The 14,579-nt window shown below is 43.1% G+C and overlaps 1 protein-coding gene across 2 annotated transcripts in view; it reads right to left on the bottom strand.

Moving 5' to 3' along the window:
* Window positions 1-2,816, bottom strand: part of Cemip2 (cell migration inducing hyaluronidase 2) — a 76,022-nt gene extending 73,206 nt beyond the window's left edge. For both annotated transcript variants that reach the window (XM_026389259.2, XM_026389260.2), the window contains exon 1: window positions 2,285-2,816. The gene's annotated coding sequence lies outside the window, so the exon portion shown is untranslated. The remainder of the gene's footprint in view (window positions 1-2,284) is intronic.
* Window positions 2,817-14,579: the final 11,763 nt, after the last annotated feature.

The following is a 14,579-nucleotide window of genomic DNA, read 5'->3' as shown; positions in this document are numbered from 1 at the left end:
GTAACTTGGTACCATGTGGTCTCCACAACAGCTGCCACTCCACCAGTGTCCCTCTGTTGCTCCACTTTGCTCCATGAAGCAGGTGTTGAGACTCCTTCCAGAGAAGTCTATGGTAATTCATGGCCTAATTACAATAGGTAAATGAATGTTAGTTAAATGAATGGAGAGTGGCTGGGTAGATAGAGGATGTAAGACCCAAATGTTTTAAGACACTTTATAATGGAGATATTTACATGCAGCATTTCAAATATGAGTCTCAAGCTGTAAATTTGAAAGCAATGATAAAGTTTTCTCATTCTGAAACATGATTCATCCTTCTAAATTTCAAAAACTTACGCAGAGGCACATAGCTAGAAAGGAGTACCCTTTCAACTTCAAAAATGACCCACAAGATTACTTTACCCCCACTTGTCTCCTCATTTTCTAGGTAGCTGTTTGAGGACAGACTTGATTAATTCTACCAGAATGTGACTAGTAAATGGTTGCACGGTTCAGGTTTCCTGTTGTGACTGTGACTTTGACACTTCTGAAATTCACCAGTTAAGTTAGATCAAGGAAGGAGACTTTACTCAATTAACCACAACACAGAAACTTTACACAAGCAACATGTAAGAATTTACAGATGCTACTTCCTGTATATACACATGCGCATGTGCATGCACAGACATGCATGCACAGACATACATACACACACCCAGTCCTCACCTTACTCTCTTATCCACAGGCTAATAATATTGAACAGCGGAAGACTCGGGGTTCAATCCTAACCTTAGTTTTCTGATCATGTAAGTACACATAGATCAGAAAAATATAGCACAAGGTAGACTGAATAGAAAGCCAGAAAACAGATTCCAAGTTCCAAACTGTCCAGCTCCTCTAATGCAAACACACAGAAAGCTGAGGGGAGTCATTTCAGCAATAGAATAAAGCACCAAAAAGTGCCACCCAATGTTTACTAAGTAGAGGACATGCTTATGCACCTTCTTCTGCTTTGATCATAAACACAAACTCAGAAGAACCCTTTGAATAGGTAATGGGGCATCCAACCAGAGCATGATGCCCAACTACAAAAAGAGCAAGCTTTCTTCAACTGTCAAACCAAGAACTCTGTTCTACCCAACCAAGGAACTAAAAAGCTATTTTATATGTATTTGATTTTAGCAGTCGTTTCTTGGGAATTCAGGCTTCCCTCAGCTCAGAAGAAGCCTCTCCCCTTTTTTATCAATTTTTTTCACTTTTCCCTGGAAGGAGCTCACATCTGCACACCCTCAACACATGCAAATGGGCAGGATGGCATTTTGTTCTCACACTGGCACAAAGGGAATGAAGTTAAGGTAGTGAGAGGCTCATGAGCAGAATTAAAGTTCTTAAATTATTGGGCACTCTGTCTTTATCCTCAACTGCTGATGAAAGGAGACATATATCAAAGTCTGTTTTCCTAACCTTATGCGGAGAATTTAAGTGAGTTGTTTCCGCTCCAGGGAGAGGTCTGGTGACACACATCAACCCTCAGCAGAGAGCATCCAGGGAAGTCAGGACCTTGGATTTATTCCTGAAAAGTGCAGTGACTGCAGCACCTCGGGTCCTCAAGGAAAGAGCTCCTCCTTTGCCAGGATCTCCCAACTCTGCAGAGAAAAGCTCAGAGTGGGGTCCAGTGCTAAAACTATTCCCCAGCTTTAAAGTTTCATGCTATTTAAAAGCCTCATCTTACCCTAAGTAACACAAAGTGAAGTGGGGGATGGAGGACCCACCAACCCAGGGGTACAGTAAGGAGACAAAGATCCCCCCCCCCGCCCCCGCAAACACACAAGCGCGCGCGCTCCAAAGCTAAAACTCTACAATGCACATTCCATCAACCTTTCACTGTAGTCGGCTTCCTGTGGGGTTTAATCCCAGCCCTCTACAGAAAGTTTAAGGCTGTTCACACAGACTTTCAAAGATCCATTGTTCCGGTCCCCGTAAACGTAATGAGAAAACACAGGGAAAGAAAGAAATCAAGACACGGTTCCCAAGGACCCTTTCTTACTGAAAGAACTGACTCTAGAGGAGTCTGGTTACTTCTAATCCAAAGAGACTGGGGAAAGGAGGAGACCGGGAGAGGGAAGGAGGGTGCTGCGGGGAGCAGGAGAATATTTTTCATTTCGGCAGAAATGCCCAACGCTAAAGCGGGCCAGGCCTCCAGGGACCGGGAAGGTGCGCAAGACCCGGGTCTGAGCCCTCGCAATGGACTCCTAGGATAGCAAAGGAGGCGGGGCAGGGGGCCGGCGAAACCAACGCTCCTTACCTTCCCCTCCCCCGCCTAGCGTCGGTTAACTCAGGTGCCTACGCAATGATCCACAGAGACTGAGCGGAGCTCCCGGCGTCGCCCGGTCCGGATCTCCTCTCCATGGCCATGGAGCCCCTCCAGCCCCAGTGTCCGCCGCTGCTGCTGCTGCTTTTACGCAACTGTAACCGCAGCCTCTGCTTGAAGGTGAAACACTCTCCTCCCGGGAGTGACGCGCACTTCCCTCTGCCTCGGCCTCCGCCTCCACCTCCTCCAGCCCGGAGCCCCGGCGGCAGGGGCCTCGGCTTGCGCCCTCCCGGAGCAAACGCTCGGCTCTCTCCTTTCCCTCCCCTCCGGGAGGAAGAGGAAGAGAATCGCGACCCGGACGGCGCCGGCCCGAGTGTCCCCGAAACAATAGGGGAAGAGACGGTGGCGCGAAGCAGAGCGCGTCCCAGGAGTCGCGCTTGTCCCTGGTCGGCGGGCGCCACGGCTCACTAGGGTCGCGCTCAGCCTCCGCCGGCCAGACAAGCGGCCCGGCTCTGGTGGGTGGAGGGCTGCGGATTGGGCGGGCGGGCGGACTGGAGGGCCAGAACGGGAGAGGCGGAGAGAGAGGAGGAGCCTGTGGCGGGAGGAGGCGGCAGCCTTGCAGAACTCCTCCCGCCGCCACCAAGGGCCGAGAGCTGTAGACTCTCCCGGCTCAGCGCCACTCGCTGCCGCGAGCCGGAACAGCGCCCTGGCGCGCCGCGGACCGGACCGAGCCCCCTAAAGCGTCCCGTGCTGTGCCTTTCAGGCTCCTACCTGTGCTGGTAGCGCGCACCTGGCCTGGTCAAACCTGAACCCACGCCCCACCTGACCCCAGCTGAGCTTCGTACTGCTCCGCTGTCGCCTCTGGCGGAACCTGTACCTGTGTCTCCCGTCACGCCCAACTGAGTCCCCAATCACCTCCGGCTGAATCTGAAGACGCTGCGCCCCCACACCCCGTGGTCGAACATGACCCTTATACCCTATGGCTGAGGTGGACACCACTTTTTCAGCGATCCCTGCTGAGACTTACTCGGCGTCCCAGCATTCCCAAAGGAACTTTCAAACTCCCACAAAATTTTCTGTGCATAAAGTCACCGTAACACGGCTGCCCCCACCTGGCCAATCAGGGGTGCGAGGTTCTTAGTCCTCTCTGAAGAATCAGACTGCTGGGACAATGATAGTTCCTCTGGTGGCTTGTAGCACTCCCAGCGTCCGACTCTCAGGCCAGAATAAATATACCTACATCTCCCCACGCCCCCTACCCGCGCCACTCTGCAGTAGCTGCCTCTTATGGGGGCCGGGGCGGGGACGCTGAAAGCCACTCCCCGCCCACCCCACTGGGAAAGTTCTTCTCTATGGACACCCGCACTAGGTCTGGAGGGACCTCGCCCCCCTCGCGGAAGCTGCTTTCACTCTGAAAAGCGTCGGCTCAAGCCGAGGGTGCGACCGGGCTCGATCCATCATCTGTCAGAGATCCCGAGCTAATGACAGCCACAGAACTGCCAAATCCCGGCCGTCGTCATTTTCTATTTCATTAGGAATTGTAAAAATTCCCTCTAGGGAACACTTTCAGTGAATACTGTACAGAGAGGATTGTTCACTTTTCAGGGATGCTCTTTTTTTGTTTGTTTACCCCACCCTTCCAATAAAAATTCAGTCATGGAACCGTGACACACCCAGCAAGCAGGAAGGGGAATACCCTATTTGGAGGGTTTCAGTTAAGGGATTTGTAGAAGGAATCAGTATTTCCAAATCTTGGCTGATGAAAAGAATCCTGAGACACTTTGCGGGAAAAATGTATTCCTAGACATCGCCCAATCTATTGAATCAGGAAAATGTCAATTTGGGGAACTGTGCTAGAATGTGTCCACCATTAAAACCTTGGAAAGATGCTCCAAACAGGACTCCATCTACTGCTGGGACTTTATAGAACAGGTACCCGACTCCCTTTGGAACCACTATCCCTTCAGGGAGAGAGAGTAAAGAAAAATCCTTAAAATAGGGCAGATGGCTTTTAATGACAAGCCGGAAGGGGCAAAGGACTACTTTACTGATCCCAAAGTGAACTGCTTAGAACTATGCCTTTAAAAGATAGCACAGATGCTGAGGATGTAACAAGGCCCTGGGTTTGATCCCCAGCACCCCACCACCACCACACACACACACACACACACACACACACACACACACAAAATGGGCAGAAACTGTCAATTACCCTATGTAGTTGTCTGAAAAATGCTCCCTCCCCCAAGATACCAGATTCCAATCTCTGGAACCTATAAATGTTAACCTGGTAATAAAAATAGGGTCTAGGCCCGTGTGATTGAATTAAGGGTCCTGAGTTAGGGAAATTATTCTGGGTTATCAGGGTGGGCTCTAACTGCAGCCACAAAAACTCTTACTAGGCGAAAGCTGGAAATCTAACACAGAGATGAAGAGAAAGTAATGTGACTATGGAAGCAGAGATTGTAATGCTGTGGCCACCAGGCAAGAAAGCAAGCAGCCACCAGAAGCTGGAACAGGCAAGACAGGGGTCCCCTCTAGAGCCTTGACTTTAAACATGTGCAGCAACTGTGTTTAGTTGTCTGGCCAAATAATGTGAAAATAAATTTCTATGGTTTTTGATCCACCCAGTTTTGGCATTGGGATACTGAAGCCATAAGAAATTTACATTCACTGAATCCTTTACTGTGCCAGCTTAATACAAAACTGACCCACAGCCCCAGCCCGTTTTTATGTTTTATTTAGAGACAGAGTCTCACTGAATTGCTTAGGGCCTGGCTGAGTTGCCGAGGCTGACTGAATTCATGATCCTCCTTCCTCAGCCTCCTGAGCCACTGGGATTACAGGCATGGGCCACCATGCCTGGCAAAACTGCACCCAGCAACTAGACTTTGTGGTGCATATCTGATATCCCAGCTACTCAGGAGCCTGAGCAGGAGGCCAGCCTGGGCAACTTAGCAAGGCCCTGTCTCAAAGTAAAAATCAAAAAGTGGGTGGGGTATAACTCAGTGGGAGAGCACTTGCCTGGCATCAGTGAGGCCCTGGATTCAATCCCCAGCAGCAGGAGGAGGAGGAAAGAAAAGGAAGAAGAAACAGCAGCAGCAGCAACAGCAACCTGGAGTGATGGCACATGCCTGTAATCCCAGCAACTCAGGAGACTGAGGCAGGAGGGTCATGAGTTCAAAGCCAGCCTCAGCAAAAGTGAGGCACTAAGCAATTGAGTAAGACACTGTCTCTAAATAAAATACAACAATAGGGCTGGGGATGTGGCTCAGTGGTCAGTGCCCCTGAGTTCAATCTGTGGCAACCCCCCTCCAAAAAAAAAACACCAGGCACTTTGCCTTGAGTTAGGATCAGGATATGTAATTAAACCCTCCCAAAGGTTATTATTTCAATTTTGGAGGTGGGACCCTGACTCTGAAAGCTTAAGGATCGTGCCCAGGCTACAAGGCAAGAGCCTATTAAAATCAAGTCTACCAAATAATCAAATGTTAAAAATAAAAATTACAAAATAATAGAAATAATTCTGGTAAAAGTTTTGATTTAAAGAAGTCTTACTTCCACAATATATATCAATAGCCCAAACCAAGGGAGCTAGGTGCTAAGATTGGAAAAAAATGAGCTCAAGGGTGGGAGTGTAGGGCTTGGAATAGCTTACAGGCCAACTCTCTGTAACTTTTGCTCAATTTTCATGGGAATCTAAAACTACTCTAAAAACTAAAGTATATTAACAAAAAGGGCATGGTGACTATATGACCTACCTTGGAGAATTTTACCAACTTTTGTTCTTAGATATTTTTTCTAGAAGTTGAAAAGTCAAAGGAAACCAATGTGAAAGGAAGTTACAAAGGAATCAGAGAGGACACAGACTTCTCTTCACTGGAATTGATGTCATAGATTAAGTCCCCAGGGAAGCAGGCTTTGAGACAGAGTGGCAGGATGTTCATTAAGGAATACCCATGGGGTCAGCAGCTGTGGCGGGAGGGGCAGGAAGCAGGATGGGACAGAAGGAGAAGTTGAGCTGCAGTGTGCACCCAACCGCCTCCCCAACCCCAGCGGCGGCTCTGGACCTCACATGGTCCATCAGAATATTGGGCCTGTATAACTGGACCTTTAGATACCCCCACCCCAATCAGTCGCTATATGTGGTCCATCCTGGGAAGGGGCTTAACCTTGGACAGAAGAGGTCCCTCACCCCAAGATAGGCATCAGTCCTTCTTTGCAGGCAGATCTAGGTGGTACATTTCTGTGTCACAAGCTTCCTTGGTATGAGACATCCTCACCATTATGCTGTTTCTCTGAGTGAGAGAAAGCTGCCGGAGAGTGGGATACTCGAAGTATTCATTTTTCTCCTGGTCATGACTGTGCATTCGTCTTGAGGGAGGATAGCTCATTGGCTGAGAGTGGTGACCGTTAAGTCACATTGCCTGGGTTAGAACCAGGTTCCACAGCTAACTAGTCTTACTTTGGACAAGATCCCCAGCCTCTCTGTGCTTCCATATTCTCACTTTTAAAAAGGAAAAATAAGAGACCGGGGTTGTGGCTTAGTGGTAGAGCGCTTGCCTAGCATGCGTGAGGCACTGGGTTCGATCCCCAACACCTCATACGAATAAAATAAAGGTATCGTATTCATCTACAACTAAAAAGATATTTAACAGGAAAAATAATAGTACCTAGTCCATGGAGATATTATGAGAATTAACCATGACCATGTTATAATGGGGTTAGTGCTCATCAAACTGTACTATTGGTGCTTTTGATGGTCTCTTCTTTAGTGACCCTCATGAGTGGGCTAATTTTGAGTTTAAATCAGCTTATATTCAATGACTTCTGGATGGGGATAGGAGACTAATTGTCCTTGGGATGCAGGTCATAGGTGAAAGACATAAAATAAATACAGTAAGTAACAGAATCTAGAATTTTCTAATATTGAGAAACAGCAGCCACCCTCCAAACATACCTTGTTCTTTCATGAACAGCCCCCCCACACACACACACACAGATCTTCTATCTTTCTAAAATTCCAGTCTTCCCCTTCCCACAACTCCTGTGACCATTGACCTTCACCAAATTTGCCCTTTTCCTGAAGACTATAGCAAATGTCATCTCTCTGTGAGACACACTAGGGTCAGCCATGGCCTGCCCTCAGCACCAATGGCTCTGTACACACATTGTCTACAACCCTAACCCTGCTGCTCTGAGTCTATTTAACAAGTCTTATCCCGGGGTCCCATCCTGCCTGCTCCCATAATTGGTAGACTGGATACCCCAAGATTCAGAGGTTCAAAATGGAATCTTATTTATGTTTAAATCCTCAGGGCCCAGCACAGTGTTTGCCCTTTTGCTAAGATGAAAAAGGAGTTGGCCAAGCCCTCTGGGAGAGGAGAGAGAACCAAACACTATGGCATGGAAAAGTGTATGCACTTATGGGCTCAGCACCTCCTGTGTCTCCACTGGCTCTGCATTTTCCAGCTCTAATCCCTTTGAAGAGAGAAACTCCTCTCTCCCTCTCTTCCCTCTTCTCTTTCCCCCCAGGCTGTCATAAATTAATTCCTTCAAACAGTCTTTCATTCTATGAGGGTCAGAATGGATCATTTTTAAAATCATGTTCTGCTCATACTCGTTCCTGTTACACCCGGTACATGGGTGTGGAAATGATTCTCAGGTGACTAATGCCTCACTAGGAAGCAGTTGGTATGGTGTTTGCCATCTTCACTTTAATTAAGAGTCTTAGAAGAATTTCCCCCCCATCTGCTCAATGCAATAACATTACCAAATGTTAGTGTGACCTTTCTCTGCTGAGGTACAGCTGCACATCTACAGACCATCTTTTCTTTCTTCATTTCCTTCCATCCAAACAACCTTATTCTCACACTTCATCAGCTCATTATGAAGGCTGCTTGTTTCCTGTTGAACTCTCTGGACACTTGTGTTAAATGATGATGTAAGCAACTCTGATATAGATAAAACTCTGACAACCTTTTCAGAGAAATGAAAAACATTTATGTGTTATGTTTTAAGTCTTTAAATTCTATCAGGTTGATTGGAATAAACTTCTTTTCTCTTTCTCACTCAAAAACATGACTTCTTACTCAAAAAAAGGGGGAGAGGGGGAATCTCCCATCCCACATCTTTAAAATTCATACAAAATCCTTTTAAGTTTTATACTCTTGGTATTTTTTTCTATTTCAAAGGCCTACACAGACCACTTTACCTAGGTGATATTGCTTTGCTGCCAGCACTCAGACCTAAGAACTAGAAAGAGCATCTCCCCAATTCTCATTTTTTAATATTTATTTTTTAGTTTTAGGTAGACACAATATCTTTTATTTTTATGTGGTGCTGAGGATCGAACCCAGTACCTCTTGCATGCTAGGGGAGCACTCTACCATTGAGCCACAACCCCAGCCCTCCTCAGTTCTCATTTCACAATTGAAAATGGAAATGAGTTGTCTGAGGTCACTCAGATAGAATGCAATTGTTTCTGTAACTTATTTTGGATTAAGATTTTCTGATAACATGTCTAAAATAAATGCAGTATCGCTACTAATATCTTATAATTGCTCTATGAGGATTACATGACGTACACTGAAAACACACACAAGAATTGTAACATCTTTTCACTATATTTGCATGTGGACATATACTGAGAGATTTTTAATAATGAATTTGTGTAAGAATGGAGAACACTTGCTATGTATGTGCTATGGTTTCAATGTGTCCCCCAAACATTCACATGCTGGAAACTTGGTCCCCAGTGCGGCAATATGAGAAGGTGATTAGGTCATTGGGTTGCTGCCCTCAGAAGGAACTAATCTGCTCTCTAGGGACCCCAGTTAGTTACTGGGAGAGGAGGTTGCAAAAGCAAGACTAGTCTCTCCCCAGTTTCTGGCTTTCCATCTCACCATAGCTCCCTACATGACATATTCCATGAGGCCCTTACTGGAGACCAAACTGATAGGAATACCCACTCTTGGAGGTTTAGTTTCCCAAAATGTGAGTTAAATAAATCTCTTTTATTTATAAAGTACTCAGGTGTTATGTTACAGCAACAGAAAATGGAGTAATACAGTATATAAATTTTAATTTGAAATAATATGAATATCCTGAAATCATATATTGTCTTCTAAGTTTTAACCCTTCCTTCCTATTCCTTCTTCCAGACAATCAGTTGTGGATGGACCTTTATTTATTTGTATGTGGTGCTAAGAATCAAACCCAGTGCCTCACGATTGCTAGGCAAGCACGTTACCACTGAGCCACAACCGCAGCCCCAGACAATCAGTTAAAAAAAAAAAAAAAAACGGATTTTACCTAAAAGGTTAAGAATCCTGTGTACTCCTTATAGGCCCAAAATTAGTAAGGAAAAGCAAGATCTGATCTGCTACATGCAAAGCCATCAAAATTCCTCTAACGTATATTGCTTAAAATCTCTCTGCATTTTCCAGATTATTAAAAACTTAAAGTACAAGAAAAAAAAAATTCCTGCAAAAGAGCACTTTGGGAAACTTGAGTTCACCTTGATTTGAAAATCTACAGTTTAACAACTTCCCAAAAGTTATCATCACTCCAGCTGAACTCCACAAATCTTTTTTTTTTTTACACTTCTGCATTACTCTAAAGAAATGACCATGAAAGTATTTTTAAAGATAGTCAAGATTATTGATTACTATGTGTGGATATGTTGATTGATTTGATTATGGTAATCATTATGCAACATATATACATATCAAATCATCACAGGACATACCTTGCACATGTACAATTTTTATTTGCAAATTATACCTCAGTAAAGCTGCAAAAAAGGTTATTTGAATTAATATTAATAAGCTAACAAATGCCATAAAGTATTGCCTGTTTCTAAGAAGTTAAAAAATGCCAGTCTTGACAAAAGTAGGTAAATCTGATTTTATATTCCATTTGGATGTAAGAATTTACCACATGATTAAGTTTAAAGCATTATTTTCAGAAAACTACTGTTAAAATGTACATGGTGCTTTAAAAGGAATTTAAAGTATTTCAATCCCTTCACTGGTTAGCATGGGGTCTTTTGTAGATGAGCTAAACATTGTTTAGAAAACTCAGAAATCTCAGTTATTTCCTCAACAGTTATTTATTTCTGGCCTTTATGCAAACACTGATAGATTCTTGAGAGTGAATCAGACAGCAAAGCCCTCGCCACTTAAGTAGGGGTTCTTCCCCTAAGAAACCTGGGCGGGGGTGTTGCTCAGTAGTAGAGGGCTTACCTGGCATGCAGGAAACTGAGTTGAATCCACAGTACTGTAAAAAGAGAAAACCAAAAATGATAATGCAGATGGTGGATGAGGAAGTAGGGTGCATAGGATAAGGGGTATTTAAGATAATGTGGGACATCATTACCCTAGGTACATGTATGGCTGTGCATGTGGTGTGATGCTACATTGTGAACAGCCAGAGAAATGAAAAGTTATGCTGCAATTGTGTACAGTGAATAAAAATGCATTCTACTGTCACATATACCTAATTAGAATTAATTAATTAATTTAAAAATTTTTAAAAGGTAAAATTTAAAAAATTTTAAAAAGGTGGTCAAGGACTGCCTCTCCAAAGAAGTGAAAGTCAGCTAAGATCAGAAGGAAGTTAATCCTCAGAACAGAAATTTGAGAAGCAAGATGGGTTATGTTGGTTGAAAAGGAAGGATCAGAGCCAGTTAAGGCCTGAAGACCAGGGAATCCTGACTTGAAGCCTTGTGGACTCTGGAGAGGCCAAGGGCAAACTTTTTGCATAATTTCTTCTTGGACTGACCTCACCCAGATTCCCCAATAAATCAAAAGTAGACATGAAGGTCCACTAATTTTCTGGACAACCTCCTCACTTTATATAGAAATACAGAAATATTGCTCAGTTGAAAATCAGAAACAGTTTTAAGAAAGCCAGGCAACTTTCATTCTTACATTGTTGGAGGCCTGAGCTGCCATATAAAACCCAGATATTCTGCTGGAAAGACTTCCTGGATAGAGAGTTATGCCTTCACCTTTTCACTCTACTGAGAGGACATGTATGAGAAATGAAGACCAGAAATATCAGAGAGAGAAGGCCCAGCCATCTCAATATCCCAGTGAGGTTAACCTATCTACCCACCAAATAAATGCAGCCATTAGAATGACCACTGAAGAATAGCAGAGGACATGCCTCACTGAACCCAAGTCAGATTTCAGAATCATGAGCAAATAAAGTAGTTGTCATTCTAGGCCACAAAATTTGAGGTGGTTGTTATGCAGCACTTAAAAATCTTCAACCTGTCAGGCACAGTGGCACACACCAGTAATTCCAGCAACTCAGGATGGTGAGGAAGGAGGATTGCAAGTTCCAGGGCAGCCTGGGCACTTAGCAAGACCCTGTCTCAGAATAAAATAAAAGGGGTTGGGGATGTCACTGAGTGCTGCTTAGCATTTGTGAGTTTCTTGGTTCAATTTCCAGGATTGAAAAAAAATTTTTTTTCTTAGAAAGAGAAAACAAAAACAAAAACCCTCAACCAGTGGTTTTTAAATGGAGGTAATTTTGTTCTCTAGAGGATATTTGGCAATGTCTGGATATCTGGAAGAAATTTGATTGTCACACTCATGTGTGGAGGGTATGGGTACTTCTGACATTTAATGAATAAAGGCCAGGCATGATGCTAAATATCCTGCAATGTACTGGACAAAGAACTATCCACCCAAGATAATAGCACCAAGGTTAAGAGATTCTGACATAAACAAAGGACACAGGAATTTATGATTTGCACAGGTAATTGTTCAAACAGTCTTCCATAGAGCCAATGCCAATATCATAATTCCCAAAAGTAATATATGAAAATATCTATTTTCCTATTCCCTAGCCAGCAGTATATGTCAGAAGACACATAGAAATATAGAAATAAGTACAGACATACATAGATTCATAGATTTATATTTGCCATAGGAAAAAGTGATAGCATCACTTCAACAGAGTTCTCCAATAATAATCGAGAGTGTCTGTTTGCATATTCAAGAGACGTTTGTAGTTTGTTTTTATGGTGGTCTGTTCATTCATATCCTTTGCTCTTTTTTTAATGTGGCTATTTTTCTTTTTCTTATTGATGTAAACACTTCATATGTATTAAGGAAATTATCCCTTTGTTTATGATTTGAATTGAAGCTAGCTATGCTTTCCCTATTGCACAGACAATGACTTAAAGTAGTAAATAGCTAGAAACCAAACTATCCTAAGAAAAGTACACTTAAGTGAAAAAATATGTTTAAAAGCTGCAACTTTGAAAGAAGTTAACAAATGATGTGTTGAAAAAAAAATACTAATATCTGTTGCCAAGAGCTGCGTAGTATAGTATAAAGTGAGCCAGCTCATGTGAGTAGGAGGCTGAGAGGTCAGGGTGCTGAGAGCAAGGAAGCCCTCTTCAAGGCAGATGAGCAGACTGTGATTCTGAGGGACTGGATTTCAAAATGTAAGCAATTATTTAAAATAGTCATGATGACACTAGTTAAAGACCAGACTCTAAGATTAGGCTTTAAGTTACTCTTTACTTTCTTGAGACTCTCATCCTTCCTTCAGCCCTTCTTAATTTAAAAATGGCTGCCAACGGAGAGCTGGAGCCACATGGCTCAGACCCATTCTCAGCTTTGCTAATGACTAGCAGTGTGGCTTTGGACAAGTTACTTAACCTCTACCTCCATTTTATTTTATCTGTGTAATGAGAATAATAAAGGTGCTCACCCCACAGAGCTGTTAGGTCAGTGAATTAATCAATGTGACCCATACACACAGTCCCTACTGCATGTATGCAGAAAGTTAAAGTTATTTAATTCTTTTTTTTGTTGTTGTTCTGAGGATTGAATCCAATGCCTCATGTATGGTGACAAGTGGGCTACATCCCTTTTTATTTTGAGATGGAGTCTCAATAAGTTGTCCAGGCTGACTTCAAACTTGTGATCCTATTGCCTCACCCTCTCAAATAGCTGGAATTACAAGTGTGCACCATCACTCCTAGATGTTTAATATCATGAATGCACACTAATACATATACATCATTAATCTATTTCAGAAAAGTAACTCAAAATCTGAAATTTTGAATCACCTGTTAGGTATAACTACTCCCACTTCACAGATAAAGAAAACTGAGTCTCAGAGAATGTAAATAAGACCCATTTTCTTCATCAGCTTTAGGTCATTTGTAAAATTAAGTAAAGAATTATCTTTATAAAGAAAACCTGGAGGGAAAAAAAGAAGAAAACCATCACACAGCAACTGGAAAACTATCTTCAAATATATGAAGGATTCTTGTGAAGATCAGAAATTAACCTTGTTCTCTGTTGTTCTGGAGGGAAAGGTGATATCAATAGTTAGAAGGGATGCAGAACTTGGTCCAGTCTTATGAAGAACTTGATGTTTTCACTTCCTATACCTAGCTCAGCACAGGACAGATCTCAGCTCTCATTAAAATTTGTCAAATAAACAAATGAATGAATAAAATAAATGATAAGAGCTGTCTAAAATGAAATAGCTGCCTCAAGCGCACTCCATTCTGGCTTAGTCCTAGAAGTGACAAGCCAGACATGCTTGTAATCCCATCTACTCCAGAGGCTGAAGCAGAAGGATCAAAGTTCAAGGCCAGCCTTAGCAACTTAGTGAGGCCCTGAGCAACTTAATGAGACCCTGTCTCACTAAATAAAAAGGGTTGGGAATGTCGCTCAGTGGTGGAACAGTCCTTAACGAGTCATAATTTCTGTGGGACACAAGTTTCCAGAGGCAAGACCAATCTATTGATACTTTATACAGCTAAAATGAAGGAAGGGAGAATGTTGAAGTAATTCTGCCTCAGCAGGAAAAAGAAAGAAAAAGAAGGCATGTTTCAAAGGGCATTGACAAAGCTTATTTCATAGAAATTAACAAAGATTAATTCTATCATGAGAACTATGTGCCAAACACTGCGAGAAACTAAGTCTCAATGGGAAAATAACAGCTGCCTTCCAATATTTGAAGATTTTAGGGCCTAAGACGGCCAAGTTCAAATCCTGACTCATCCATTTACTCATTGTTTGACTTTTTCCGAATCCTCCACATGCTTCATTTTTGCCACATGCAAATCATAAAATGAAGACAAATAAATTCCACAAGGTTACAACACACTGTACACAAAAAAACTACCATTGTTATCCAGTTTTGGGTTTTTTTTTTTTTGGTACCAGGAATTGAACTCAGGGAAACTCAACCACTGAGCCACATCCCCAGCCCTATTTTGTATTTTATTTAGAGACAGGGTCTCACTGAATTG

Source organism: Urocitellus parryii, chromosome 4 (assembly GCF_045843805.1).
Source record: "Urocitellus parryii isolate mUroPar1 chromosome 4, mUroPar1.hap1, whole genome shotgun sequence".
NCBI lineage: Eukaryota > Metazoa > Chordata > Mammalia > Rodentia > Sciuridae > Urocitellus > Urocitellus parryii.
This window is presented reverse-complemented; position numbering and strand designations above follow the sequence as displayed.